General features: G+C 44.9%; 1 protein-coding gene across 1 annotated transcript in view; it reads right to left on the bottom strand.

Moving 5' to 3' along the window:
- LOC117044162 (atypical kinase COQ8A, mitochondrial-like) overlaps positions 1-10,032 on the bottom strand; it is a 54,103-nt gene extending 44,071 nt beyond the window's left edge. Inside the window, exon 1 of the mRNA XM_033144644.1 lies at positions 9,934-10,032. The gene's annotated coding sequence lies outside the window, so the exon portion shown is untranslated. The remainder of the gene's footprint in view (positions 1-9,933) is intronic.
- Positions 10,033-11,374: the final 1,342 nt, after the last annotated feature.

Here is an 11,374-nt window from a genome sequence, read left to right on the forward strand (position 1 = left end):
CTGAAAACTTATCATATAAGAACAATTTAAAGTGGCCACACTGTTCACCTGCAGAGACAGCCAGAACAGACTTTCTTTTCCCCCAATAAGACATGCAAACTATGCTGAATATTCTAAGTACATAGCGCACTGCATCGCTAAATCCATGCATGCAAATTAGGTATCCAGGCAAAGATTAGTCACCTTAACAGCACATGGTGAAATTCAACTGGTGCTCTTGCCTCTTTAGTATGGCAGCCTCTGCATCCCAGATTCAACACTGTTCTGAAACTAATTATCTGGAACTAGTTTTAGGGGTACTGAGAGGAGAAGGAAGTGGTGGGGGGGGATGAATCATCTCCCCCGCTCTTCATTAGTGAAGGCATCTGCTTCCATGAGCACAAAAGCACCAACTAGATTTTATCCCGTATCCCGTCAATGGTCATTATCAAACTACGCACGGGTTATGAGAAGGCAAGTATGATGAATCATCGTGCTATGAAAATGCAGTGTTTTCTTACAAAAAGCCATAGTATTGAACCATATAGCTCACTTTCTTATATATGGGGCCAAACACCTTTCACATAGTGAAGCCCCGATCTTAACAGTTGCTAATTCACTCTCAAAATATTCAGTGACCTTTACAACACACGCACAGTTTGGCTTCTAAAAGGCCTTGCTCTTTCCAGTCCATACAACGCATGGATCTCAACCTCTCAATACTCACTTGCTTTCCCTAATAGTTTACTGCTGCAGAAGATTTAGGCTTCAATAATACAACTGTGGGCATTGATGTATACATACAGCTTGTAGGGTTTTTCAGAGAGAGAGATACAGATATATACAAGTACAAAGTATCTCTGTTGCTGCAGCAATTTAGTACATAACACAGGCTCTGGCTCACTTCTGAAGACTGACCCTGACACACTACACAAGAACCCTGCACCAAAAGAGCTGACATGCCTTAATGACTTATATAGACAGCACTGGGCTGTTGCCATAGCAACTGGCTTGCCTGACCTTGCACCTGTTGGCTTATCTCAGACCACGGAGTAAATTATGCTCATGAAGGAAATTAACCACTTCTTCCATGTTCAGTTCCTCCAACAAATTCAACAGAGGGAAGATAGATGATGTGGGAAGCAGGGTAAATTGGGAAGTGGTTGTTTCAGTTGCATGTGCTTAGGCTTAGATGCAGGATCTGTTATAGTGAGGTACAGGAACTAGGGGACTAAGCCAAAGGCTTCAAAGAAAATGTGTTTTGTTTTTGTTTTTTAAAGGAAGGGAGAGATGGCATCATGCAAATAGATAGGTTCCCACTGTTGCCAAACCAGAACTGCAGACAGGAAGACCTGTGCCAGCACAGGAAATATTACCTACACAAAGTCCCAAAAGAAATACATGCACTCTGGAGTTCCAGACAATGTTAGGCCTGACCTATTTTTTAAAGCTCCATTCAGTAACATTAGAACATACAGTACTGGGTTGTTACCTGTTTGCAACTACTAACATGGGCACAAAGGGGCCAGGCAACTTTAGAGATGTTGTTTAGAAACAGTTGAGAAACAACTGGAAGGAATGCTATATTAAAGATGGCTAATAAGCAATACAAAAGTAACACCCGAGTGCACTTCTACATTAGATTCATGCTGTAACTCCTAGTGACTTTCTAGTAAATAGAAAGCATAAGCATATTTTTATAGGAAGAAGCTTACTAGTCTGGAAACTTGGGGAGGGGCAAGGGGGAAACTTTTTTTTAAAGCACAGCTCCATGTTTCCCATCTTCATTCTCCACAATCCTTAACAACAAGGGCTAAAATAGTAGAAACCTCCAAGCTCTTCAATCTGTCAGGCATGGTGTGAAATAATATCTCAGAACCACCTGCCTTTAAGTTGCCTATTTTGGGGAGGAGAGGGCCAAAAAGAATTCTTCTTGCTGTAAAGATTCACGGTCTATTCTTAGTCTTTTAAATATTGCAAAGAAAGCAGTTGCCTGTGACAGCACATGGAAAAGAAAAGCATCTGGCGTCTGCTTTTATATATACAGGCACGATACACATCTCCAATGTGTCAAATTTGGGAATAAAATGGAACAGCTAACATGATTGTATGGGAACCCTTGACTGCTCTCCCCATCCCCTGCATTTCATCACTCAATTCAAATAAGATAAAGAAGCAAAACTGTTGGTTATTGTGGCTTTCCAAGGTCATCGTTTTTTGCTCATACACACAAACAGCGTAAGATAAATGATTACGAACATATTTTATCTAAGTTTTCAAGGTCACAAGGGTCACGGCTTTCAACCCTGGTCAAGTCATAGAAAGACATGCATATTATTTATGCAGATTTGGCCTGCAGTAAGCACTATCAGCAGTGATTAAAGAGATCCTTGTAAAGAAAGGTGAGCAACCCTGAAGCCTCTTAGATCAAAGACATGAAACCACAGTCTTCCACATTATCACTTCCTCCCTCTGAAAGAAACAGTTCTGTCTTTGCCTTCCTGACATTTGCCTTCTCTCTCTGATAAAACTCACTAAGGGAAGGTGAGGGCCTTCTCCTTTCTGTCTCCAGCATCTGGTGTTGAAAAGAGGGGCAAATGGGGGCTCGTCAACCTGGGAAGGTAGCCCATCTAGGAGAAGAAAAACTCTGATCCTAAACCTCCACTGCCTTGTGGGATACCTTCAGGAGAAGAAAAGTCTAAGCAATAAACCCAACACAATCCAGAGTGGAGTCCTTCCAGCAACTCCTGCTGCAGGTGTGGGGAATCCTTTTCAACCCAAGGGCCACAGTCCTCTTCTGAGCAACTTTCCAGGGTCCACATGTCAGTGGTAGATATAGAATCATAGAGTTGGAAGGGACCCTGAGGATCATCTAGCCCAACCCCCTGCAATACAGGAATATGCGGCTGTCCCATACAGGGATCAAACCTGCAACCTTGGAATTATCAGCACTATGCTCTAACCAACTGAGCTATCCAGGCAAATGTGGATGGAGTAATGAAATGGAAGTTCAACCTCTGTACAGTCGGCTACTTTCTATATTCTCACACACTCTTTTTTAATCTTCCATTCAAGCCAGCGATGGCAGCCAGGCAAACAGACTCATGGAGGGTGCAAAGTAGGGTCAGTGAGGATGTTGAACTAGGAGAGGGGGGCACGTCCAGAGTAGTGGGCAGGTCAAAGTCCTGAGAGCCAGACAGAGCTGCTTCCAGTGTTCAAAATTCGCCAGGCACATTTTGCACCTATCAGCCACTTGCGGCCAAGTGAAGATGTCCGAGCACCAGAATGGCACCCGATGTCTCCACCATCTGGAAGTTAGGATCACTGGATCTGGACTGCTTTCATACACTAGCAACACATCCTATGGAATTCTGTCTGCTATATTTTATCTGCACAATGAGAACAGATTTCAGGAACCAAAAACTTGCATTGAAAAAGATGACTTTCGAGCTGTCTGGCCCCAAAACAGCAAGTAGGCATTCCATTTTGGCGACTGTAGCCCTGGTTTAAGTAGCCATTTGGTGCCTAGTTTATATATCTGAGTTTCTAACACTGGAGTGTTCAGAGGGGCACATTGAAGCCTGGGGTCCAAGGCCCCACAACTCTGACACAGAGGGACTCCTTTGGCAGCCCATGGCTGGTGAATGTGTGTCTAACGTAGTAACATCAATGAAGTAGAAAGCCTGAATTCTTAAGACTTTAAAAGTTCAACTGCTGTCAGTCTGCAAGACTAATAAGCAGCATCTGGTTTCCCTCTAGAACAAAAACTTACGAGCACAAGCAGCTTTCCACAAAGGTGATGCTAAGCAGAGTTCTACAACTTGGCACACATCACAGAAAAGCTGGAACAATACAGCATGGATAGGTAATCTAAGGCCCGGGGCCTGGATGTGGCTCAATCACCTTCTAAATCCGGCCCACAGACGGTCCAGGAATCAGTGTGTTTTTACATTAGTAGAATGTGTCCTTTTATTTAAAATGCATCTCTGGGTTATTTGTGGGGCCTGCCTGGTGTTTTTACATGAATAGAATGTGTGCTTTTATTTAAAATGCATCTCTGGGTTATTTGTGGGGCATAGGAATTCGTTCATTTTTTTTACCTTTCCAAAATATAGTCCGCCCCCCCCCCAAGTTCTGAGGGACAGTGGATCGGCCCCCTGCTGAAAAAGTTTGCTGACCCCTGCAATACAGTAACAGACTCCAATAACGAACTTTAACACCAGCCTTCCCCAACCTGGTGTTGGTTGTTATATACAGTATTTATTTATGCCCCACATTTCCCCCATAAATTCCCTACAGATTTTAAGGACTACAACTCCCATCAGCCTCAGCCAGCAGTTGTAGTCCTAAGATGGTGAGGCTGCTTTATATTTTTGATCCGATAATAAAGGTTGCATTTGGGCAATGCAATCCCTATTCAGAAGTATGTCCTACAAAATTCAGGGGGGCTTCTGTCTGGTAAGTAAAGTTAGGTGTGCAGCCTAAGTCTGTTGCCCCCCCCCCAAGTCCCATTGATTTGACCATGTTCTATCACAGACCTATGTTTTATTCATGTAAATCAGAAAAAGGAAGTGCCCCATGCTTCATGTATACTGGCAACAGTCAACTGTCTCATAGGGACATAAGAAAAGCCCTGCTGGACTAGACGGGAGCAGGGTGGATAAAAATCAATGATTTTATTTTTTTTAATCAAAAAAATCGGATTTTTTAATTTAAACCGGATTTTTTTTTATTTAAATTGGATTTTTTAAAATAAAATGCTTTTGGGGGAAAATATATTACCATCCAAAGGTTATTCAATCATGAAATAAAGATTAGTTTTTTAATTATGTAGAATAAGGCTGTATAGGTTTAATTTTTTGGTAAATAAATTACATTAATCCATTCACAATGTCATTTATGCTCTTCCAGAGGTTTTTGTAAGATGATTGGGCAGTTTCTCTGCCTACAAGATATTATCACAGATGCTTGGTTTACTTTTGCAGTTCTCAAAACTGAATTTGACTCAGCAGAGATCACATGCCTCTTCTTCACAGCAAAAATGTTATAACATGAACAGAGTTGAGAAAAAGACCTTAATCCTATTATTCTACAAACCTATTAATACAGAATCAACCCCTTCAGTGTTAAGTTTCAAGAAGTTCAGTGAATAGAATAGATACAATATTTTTCTGATTGTTTGGAGTGGAATGGATCTAATAAATCTATTTAAATTGTTATTATTAAGGTAATGATTATTTTTCTCCTTCCTAAGTACAACAGAAAAGTTGTCCAAATATGAATGATTAACCTATTAAACTGGGGATAAAAAAACTAATATGAAAAGTTGTTATTCTAAAAATCTTCATCTACTTGCATATTAAAGTTATACCAGCAAGAATTAGTCTTTATGTAGAAAACTGTGATTTAAATCAAGCCTTAATGACTAGTGATTTAAATCGTGATTTAAATCAAATCCACCCTGGATGGGAGGTCTACTAAACCAGCATCCCAATTCCTATAGTGGCCAATCAGATGCATCTAAGAAGCTCACGTGCACAACATGAAGGCTATTATACCTCTCCTGTTGTTCCTTCCCAGCACTGCATCCTTTGATAATGGCCACTCCTTTTCATTCTGACAATTTCACAGCATTTTCCAGATTCAAGACATGAATCAGCAACACACATGAATGAAACAGCATCTCACAGGTCAATGAAGTGGAATGCAAACAAGACCAACGTAACAATGAGTGACAGGTCTTCTGACTTGGTAGAACAGATCTGATTGTCACACTAACATGAGGAGGAGGAAGTTTATCCTCTACAAGTCACTCAGGCCTTCTGAAGGCCATCAAGACACATTTATACCAGTGTCCTCAACATTTGCAGTGGCTTTCCAGAGTCTTCCCCAATACGGTACTCTCTGAATGTTGTTGGTTTGTAACTCCCATCATCCCCGACCATTGGCCATGCCAGCTGCGGCTGGTGGGAGTTGGAGTCCAACCTGGTGCCCTCATGTGTAGAAGGGAAAAAACAGTCCTGATGGCTAAGTTCACCTAGAAAGAAACCTACAGTTTCAGACCCAGCAATCATCATGCATGTCTTTGTATGTAAGCAAGGCTATTGTGACACATTCTGTGTGGGATGTTCCTCACTGAGGAAACATCAGCTGGTGTAAAAATGCCATGGTCCTTCTACTTCCTAGGAGGGGGGTGAGGTGCAAGGTCACAGGAAGCCCACTGGGATAACCTTGTAAATAAATCCACAAAGGTTACTAGCCCACAAAAAAATATTTGCTAACCTGTGATTCTATGTTGGCCGCAGAAGAGAAAAGCCCTAATCATCTCTTAGGCTGTTAAAAAAAAAAAAAAAACCACTGGCCACCAAGCAAGGTGGTAGATAATTGTTTCCCAAGCCCCATTTTATCTTAAGTACAGTATGTACTTTCCCCTCAAACAAGCCTGCCAGAGCTTTAAGATCAGCCTCAGAGACCCTGCCAGTGTGTCCAAGAATGTTTTTATGTCAGCAAGCTTCTACTGTTCAACTGTTTGCTGCTGTAAAGTAACTATATAGGATAATGCTATCATTATTGCTGTTGTTTTTGTATTGGAAGAAGGGATTTAAGAGTTGTTGCTTTGTTTCATTTTATTGTTTATAAACATGTCTTTATAGGGCAAGTTACTACTAAGGCTACCAAGTCAATAAAAAACACTCAGTCAGCCAACTAAATTCTCCCAGAGCCAAGTGTAGGTCTGTGACCAAAGTCTTTGAAGTACCTAGCAACACCCTTGCCTCCAGGTGATCATCAGACAGGCAGGGTTTTTCTTCGTTAGTATCTTTTTCCTCTATGCAGTCCATTTATGCCATAAACACATCTGAGAGAAGGTAGTAAGATGTTTGTGCAGTAGTCATTTCTGCACACTTATCTGAAAGGCTGGTCATAGTAGAGCCAAGGTCTGTGCACATGCAGTTAAGGGAAGTTTTCAATTCCTCTGGCAAATAAACTATATTCTGCTTGCAAGCTTCTCATGGGCAATCTGGCTGGCCATTGTGAAAACAGGATGGCTAGACTAGACGTGTCATTGGCCTGATCCAGCAGGACTCTTCCTAAGCTCTGAGTCAAATTAAGTCCCCTCCTTTTTCCCTTTCACTTGCTCAAGTGACAAAATACAGGATTTGCAAGAAGGGGAATACCGAGTATTAAGCAGAACAAGAGAGCATCTACAAGAGAGGTATATCCACAACAAACACAGAAAAATATGAATCACAGCCCTTTAGAAGTTCGCATTTACCCTAATCACTGGAAGGAACACCAATTCATCGGGTCTGGAATACAAGCAGGCACACTGTGTACATCAGGCAACCGGCAAGAGCTACAACCTACACAGCAGGTGCGTTAAACAAACACTGACATCACTCACTTAAATTGTTCAGTCACCATCTCATTGCCGCTAATACACAGCAGGTAAATTGTGCTTTTCTTCACTTCTTCTCAATGCAATGGGGAATTATGCTGTGTTCTCACTACATTTATTAAATATACTCTCAATATACATTTATTCAATACAGTGGTACCTCGCAAGACGAATACTCGCTAGACGAAAGGGTTTTGCGATTTTTAGGTGACTCACAAGATTAATTTTTCTATGGTCGTGCTTCGCAAGACGAAAATTTCAATGCATTCCTATGGGAATTAAATTCCAATGCATTCCTATGCATTCCTATGGTCGTGCTTCGCAAGACGAATTTTTCGCAATACGAAACGACTCACGGAACGAATTAATTTTGTCTTGCGAGGCACCACTGTATACCAAAAGAAACCTTTCATTTCTCTATCTGAGGCTTTTTGCAATGCAGCGTATTTAGGCTTGTGCCACCAAGTCATACAAGCAGTTCTGGGTCAATGGTACAGAGCTGGCTCACCTCAGGAACAAGGCAAGGTTAATCAGGCTGACTGGAAAGAGGATTGCCTTAGTGCATGTTATCTTTAGGCTCAAGATGGACATATTGCACAGAGACAGCTGGCAAATTCAAATCTGTAACACTCAAGTAATGGGGGTGGGGGAACAACCCAAATAAAAGTGTGGGAAGTTGGGGGCGTGGGAGAGTCCAGAAGTGAGTAAGGATGGCACTAGTAGAATGCACCCTGTTCTGGATGTATGTGGCCACACTCCCCTTGAAGAATCACAGAAGCAGGTGTGCAGGTTGGGGGTACTTCTGTATGCAGCACCATCAGTGGAGGCACAAGTGGGTTCAGTGGCACAGAATGCCTTCTAGCAACTTTGACCAATAGCACAGTTGCAACCCTACCTGGACAGGGATAACCTGGTTTCAGTTGTCTACACTCTGATTACGTCCTGGTTAGACTACTGCAATGCACTGTATGTGGGACTGCCTTTGAAGACAGGTCAAGAAGCTACAGCTAGTGCAGGGCTACTTAGCAGAGGTAAACTGTTAACCAAAACAAAGGTGGAAACATGTAACACTGGTTCTGACCCAACTGCATTGGCTGCCAATTTGTTTCCGGGACCAATTGCTGGTTTTGACCTTTAAAGCCTTGTACAATTCGGGACTGCGATATCTAAAAGACCGCCTTTCCCCATATGAACTTGCCAGGACCCAGAGGCTATTATCTGAGGCTCTTCTCTACATGCCACCTCCACGTCTGGAGGGTGACAAGAAAATGGGCCTTCTCTGAAGTAGCCCGATTATGGAAATATGGAAGTAGCCTCTGTTTAAGAAGGCCTTTGACAAATACATTTTTGTTTTCAAGGTCATGTGGACATCATCGGGACATTTGATATTATCATTACTACTATATTGTACAGTTAAATTTATTTACAGTAATGTTTATATAAGTTTACTATAGCATTTTTACTTTACAGTAGTTTCAAATCACTTTGTGGCCTTTTTGGTGGAAAGCAATGCATAAAAAATTAAGAAACCTAACCTAGCAAGGAAAAATGGTTCCATATGTTTATGGGGGGGAATTTAGCTACTTTTTGCATTCAGGATCGCCTGCCATATAGCATGTGGCTTCTGAAAACCAAACTAATAGTTTTCTGGAAGGGGACTTCAAAAGAGAATTTCCTCCTCTCTCCCCGCCCCTACTTACTGGCCTGCACAGCTTGAATCCTCCAGATCTAGCGGTTTTGCCTCCTTTGTTTCTATCGACGCTTTCTAAGCATTTCCTTGGCGGGCCTAAAATGGTTTCAGACCGAGCCGTTCCTTCTGACAAGCAGACAATTTGAAATACGCTACGTATATATTAACAGTGAAAAACGCCGTCCAATAAAAAAATAAAATAAAAGAGCAGGCCTGGGGAGATTTGGGGAAGGGCTGCATTTTGGGATGATGGCAGTTAACAAATACAAGGTATAGGGATGTGGGGGGGGGGGGGTTGCAGCAGCTGCTGCTGCCACCCCACGGACTAGAAAAGCAGGGAAGAGCGCCACGCCTCCCATTTTGGAGCTCCGGCACTGCAAAGACCGTGTCCGGCGCGAGGTGCGGCCCTTCCACTCGCCATTAGCGGCAGCCCGCCCCCCACTGCAGTCGGCACCGACGTGAAGCCCCGGGGTCGTACCGCTCGCTTCGCCCACCCGCAAGCACTTGAGAGGGCGACTCGGAACGCGGCAGCAAAGGGGAGCCGAAAACCTCCCCGCCGTTAACGGAGCGCATCTGGCCCGGTGCCACTTAGAAGTCTCCCCGCCGGGATCTGGCCCGACCTTGCGTGGGGGGGAGGTGTGCGCTCGCTTGGAGCGAGTGGTCGCCCACTGGAAACAGCTTCTCCCCACCCCCCCGCGCGCCCCTTTCGGGGCCTCGTGCATAGGGACGGGCGCCACCGCGTTGAGGAAAAGCTGGGTTTCCACCTTCCCCCGCTGGCGCAAGCGCGCCCTCCACAGCTCCCCCTCTCCCCCACCCGCCATGCAAAATGCAAGGGGGCCGCTCCCCGACGTACCCCTCGCTCGCTTACCTCCCCGGGCAGGAGAGCTTTGCAGCAGCACCAGCAGTGTCGTGCCCTCTTGGCGATTCCGCTCGCCTCCGCCCCGCGGCACCACGAGGTGCGCGAGCTTGTTTACCAACTCGCGTTTCTCTCCCCCCCCCCCTTCCCGCACCGCCCCGTCGACTGGAGACCCCCGCGGCCAGGCTCCGCCCCTGGCGCGCCTATTGGCTCTGCTGAAACCGCCGCCCTCCCCTGCCCGGGGATTAGCGCGAGAGCCGAGGTTGCCAAGCCGCCGGGAGCGTGTTCGGCTCGTGGGGCCCGCGCTCTGGCCAATGGGAAGCCGGGGCGGACGGAGCTTCCGCCAATCCCGAGGCGGCGTGTCCGCTGGTGCGTTTCCCTCCGCCCTCCCTCCCCAGCACAGCCCGTCCTTATTGCGCTGCTCACTCCGACGCGATGGCGGGAGGGCTGGGCATGGACGCGGAGGGGAGGAGGAGGAGGAGGAGGAGGAGGGTCGGTGCATGTGCAGCGGGGCACGTTGCTGTTGCCGCCGTGCGCGTCTTTCCTCCCCCCCCCGGGGTTGTGCTGCGTTGTCTCCGCCCTCGGTCAAAGCTGGGGTTCCCGGACTCCCTGCCTAACAAAGGCCGCCTTCCCAATAGCTCCTGTCTGCCACCCTGAAGTTACGTGTCTCCCTGCACGTATCTGCACAGGGCATTTCAGTGCAATGCTTGTTGGTACACGGAAGGGGGGAGACGCTTGGAAGTTTGCTGTGTTAGTGGGGTTTGGGCCTGTCCTTCGTTGTTGCCCGAAGCGTGACTGTAGGGCGGGTAATTTGGAAGAGAAATGGTGTGGTGCGAAAAGGCAAAGAGAAAAGGTTGCTGGGCTTTTTTTTTTTAAGGATACTCCTTTTGCTACTTGAAAAAGGGTTAAAAATATATGTTGCAACTAATCACTTAAAAGTATACAAAGTGACTTGGCAGTCCCTTCGTTTTCATAGCCTTATATTCATAGCTGTCAACTTTTCCCTTTTCTTGCGAGGAATCCTATTCGGAATAAGGGAATTTCCCTTTAAAAAAGGGAAAAGTTGACAGCTATGCTTATATTTCGCAGAGAAGTGTAAACAAATAGCCACCCAGAAAGGAGCAAACAATTTCCCTGAGTGACATCCCGCGTGCTGGCCACCAAACTATGCAGCCCCCGACCTAGAATTCCCAGTTCTCTGCCACACTTGCCAATTATTTACTCATCGCAGAGCAGACAGCCAATAAAATAAGGCTTACCTGGGAGCAAGACCCACTGAATTCAGTGGGACTTGCTTCTGAGTAAACATTAAGTCAAGATTGCATTGTTCGTTTGGGTCTCTACTATTGGAGCTATCAAATACTGTACCCTGCTTCTGAATTCATGTTTAAAACAGAAAGCATGTTGACAATTCAGATTGCAACAGCTAAATAAAAGTCGACACTTTAATTTT

Source organism: Lacerta agilis, chromosome 3 (assembly GCF_009819535.1).
Source record: "Lacerta agilis isolate rLacAgi1 chromosome 3, rLacAgi1.pri, whole genome shotgun sequence".
NCBI lineage: Eukaryota > Metazoa > Chordata > Lepidosauria > Squamata > Lacertidae > Lacerta > Lacerta agilis.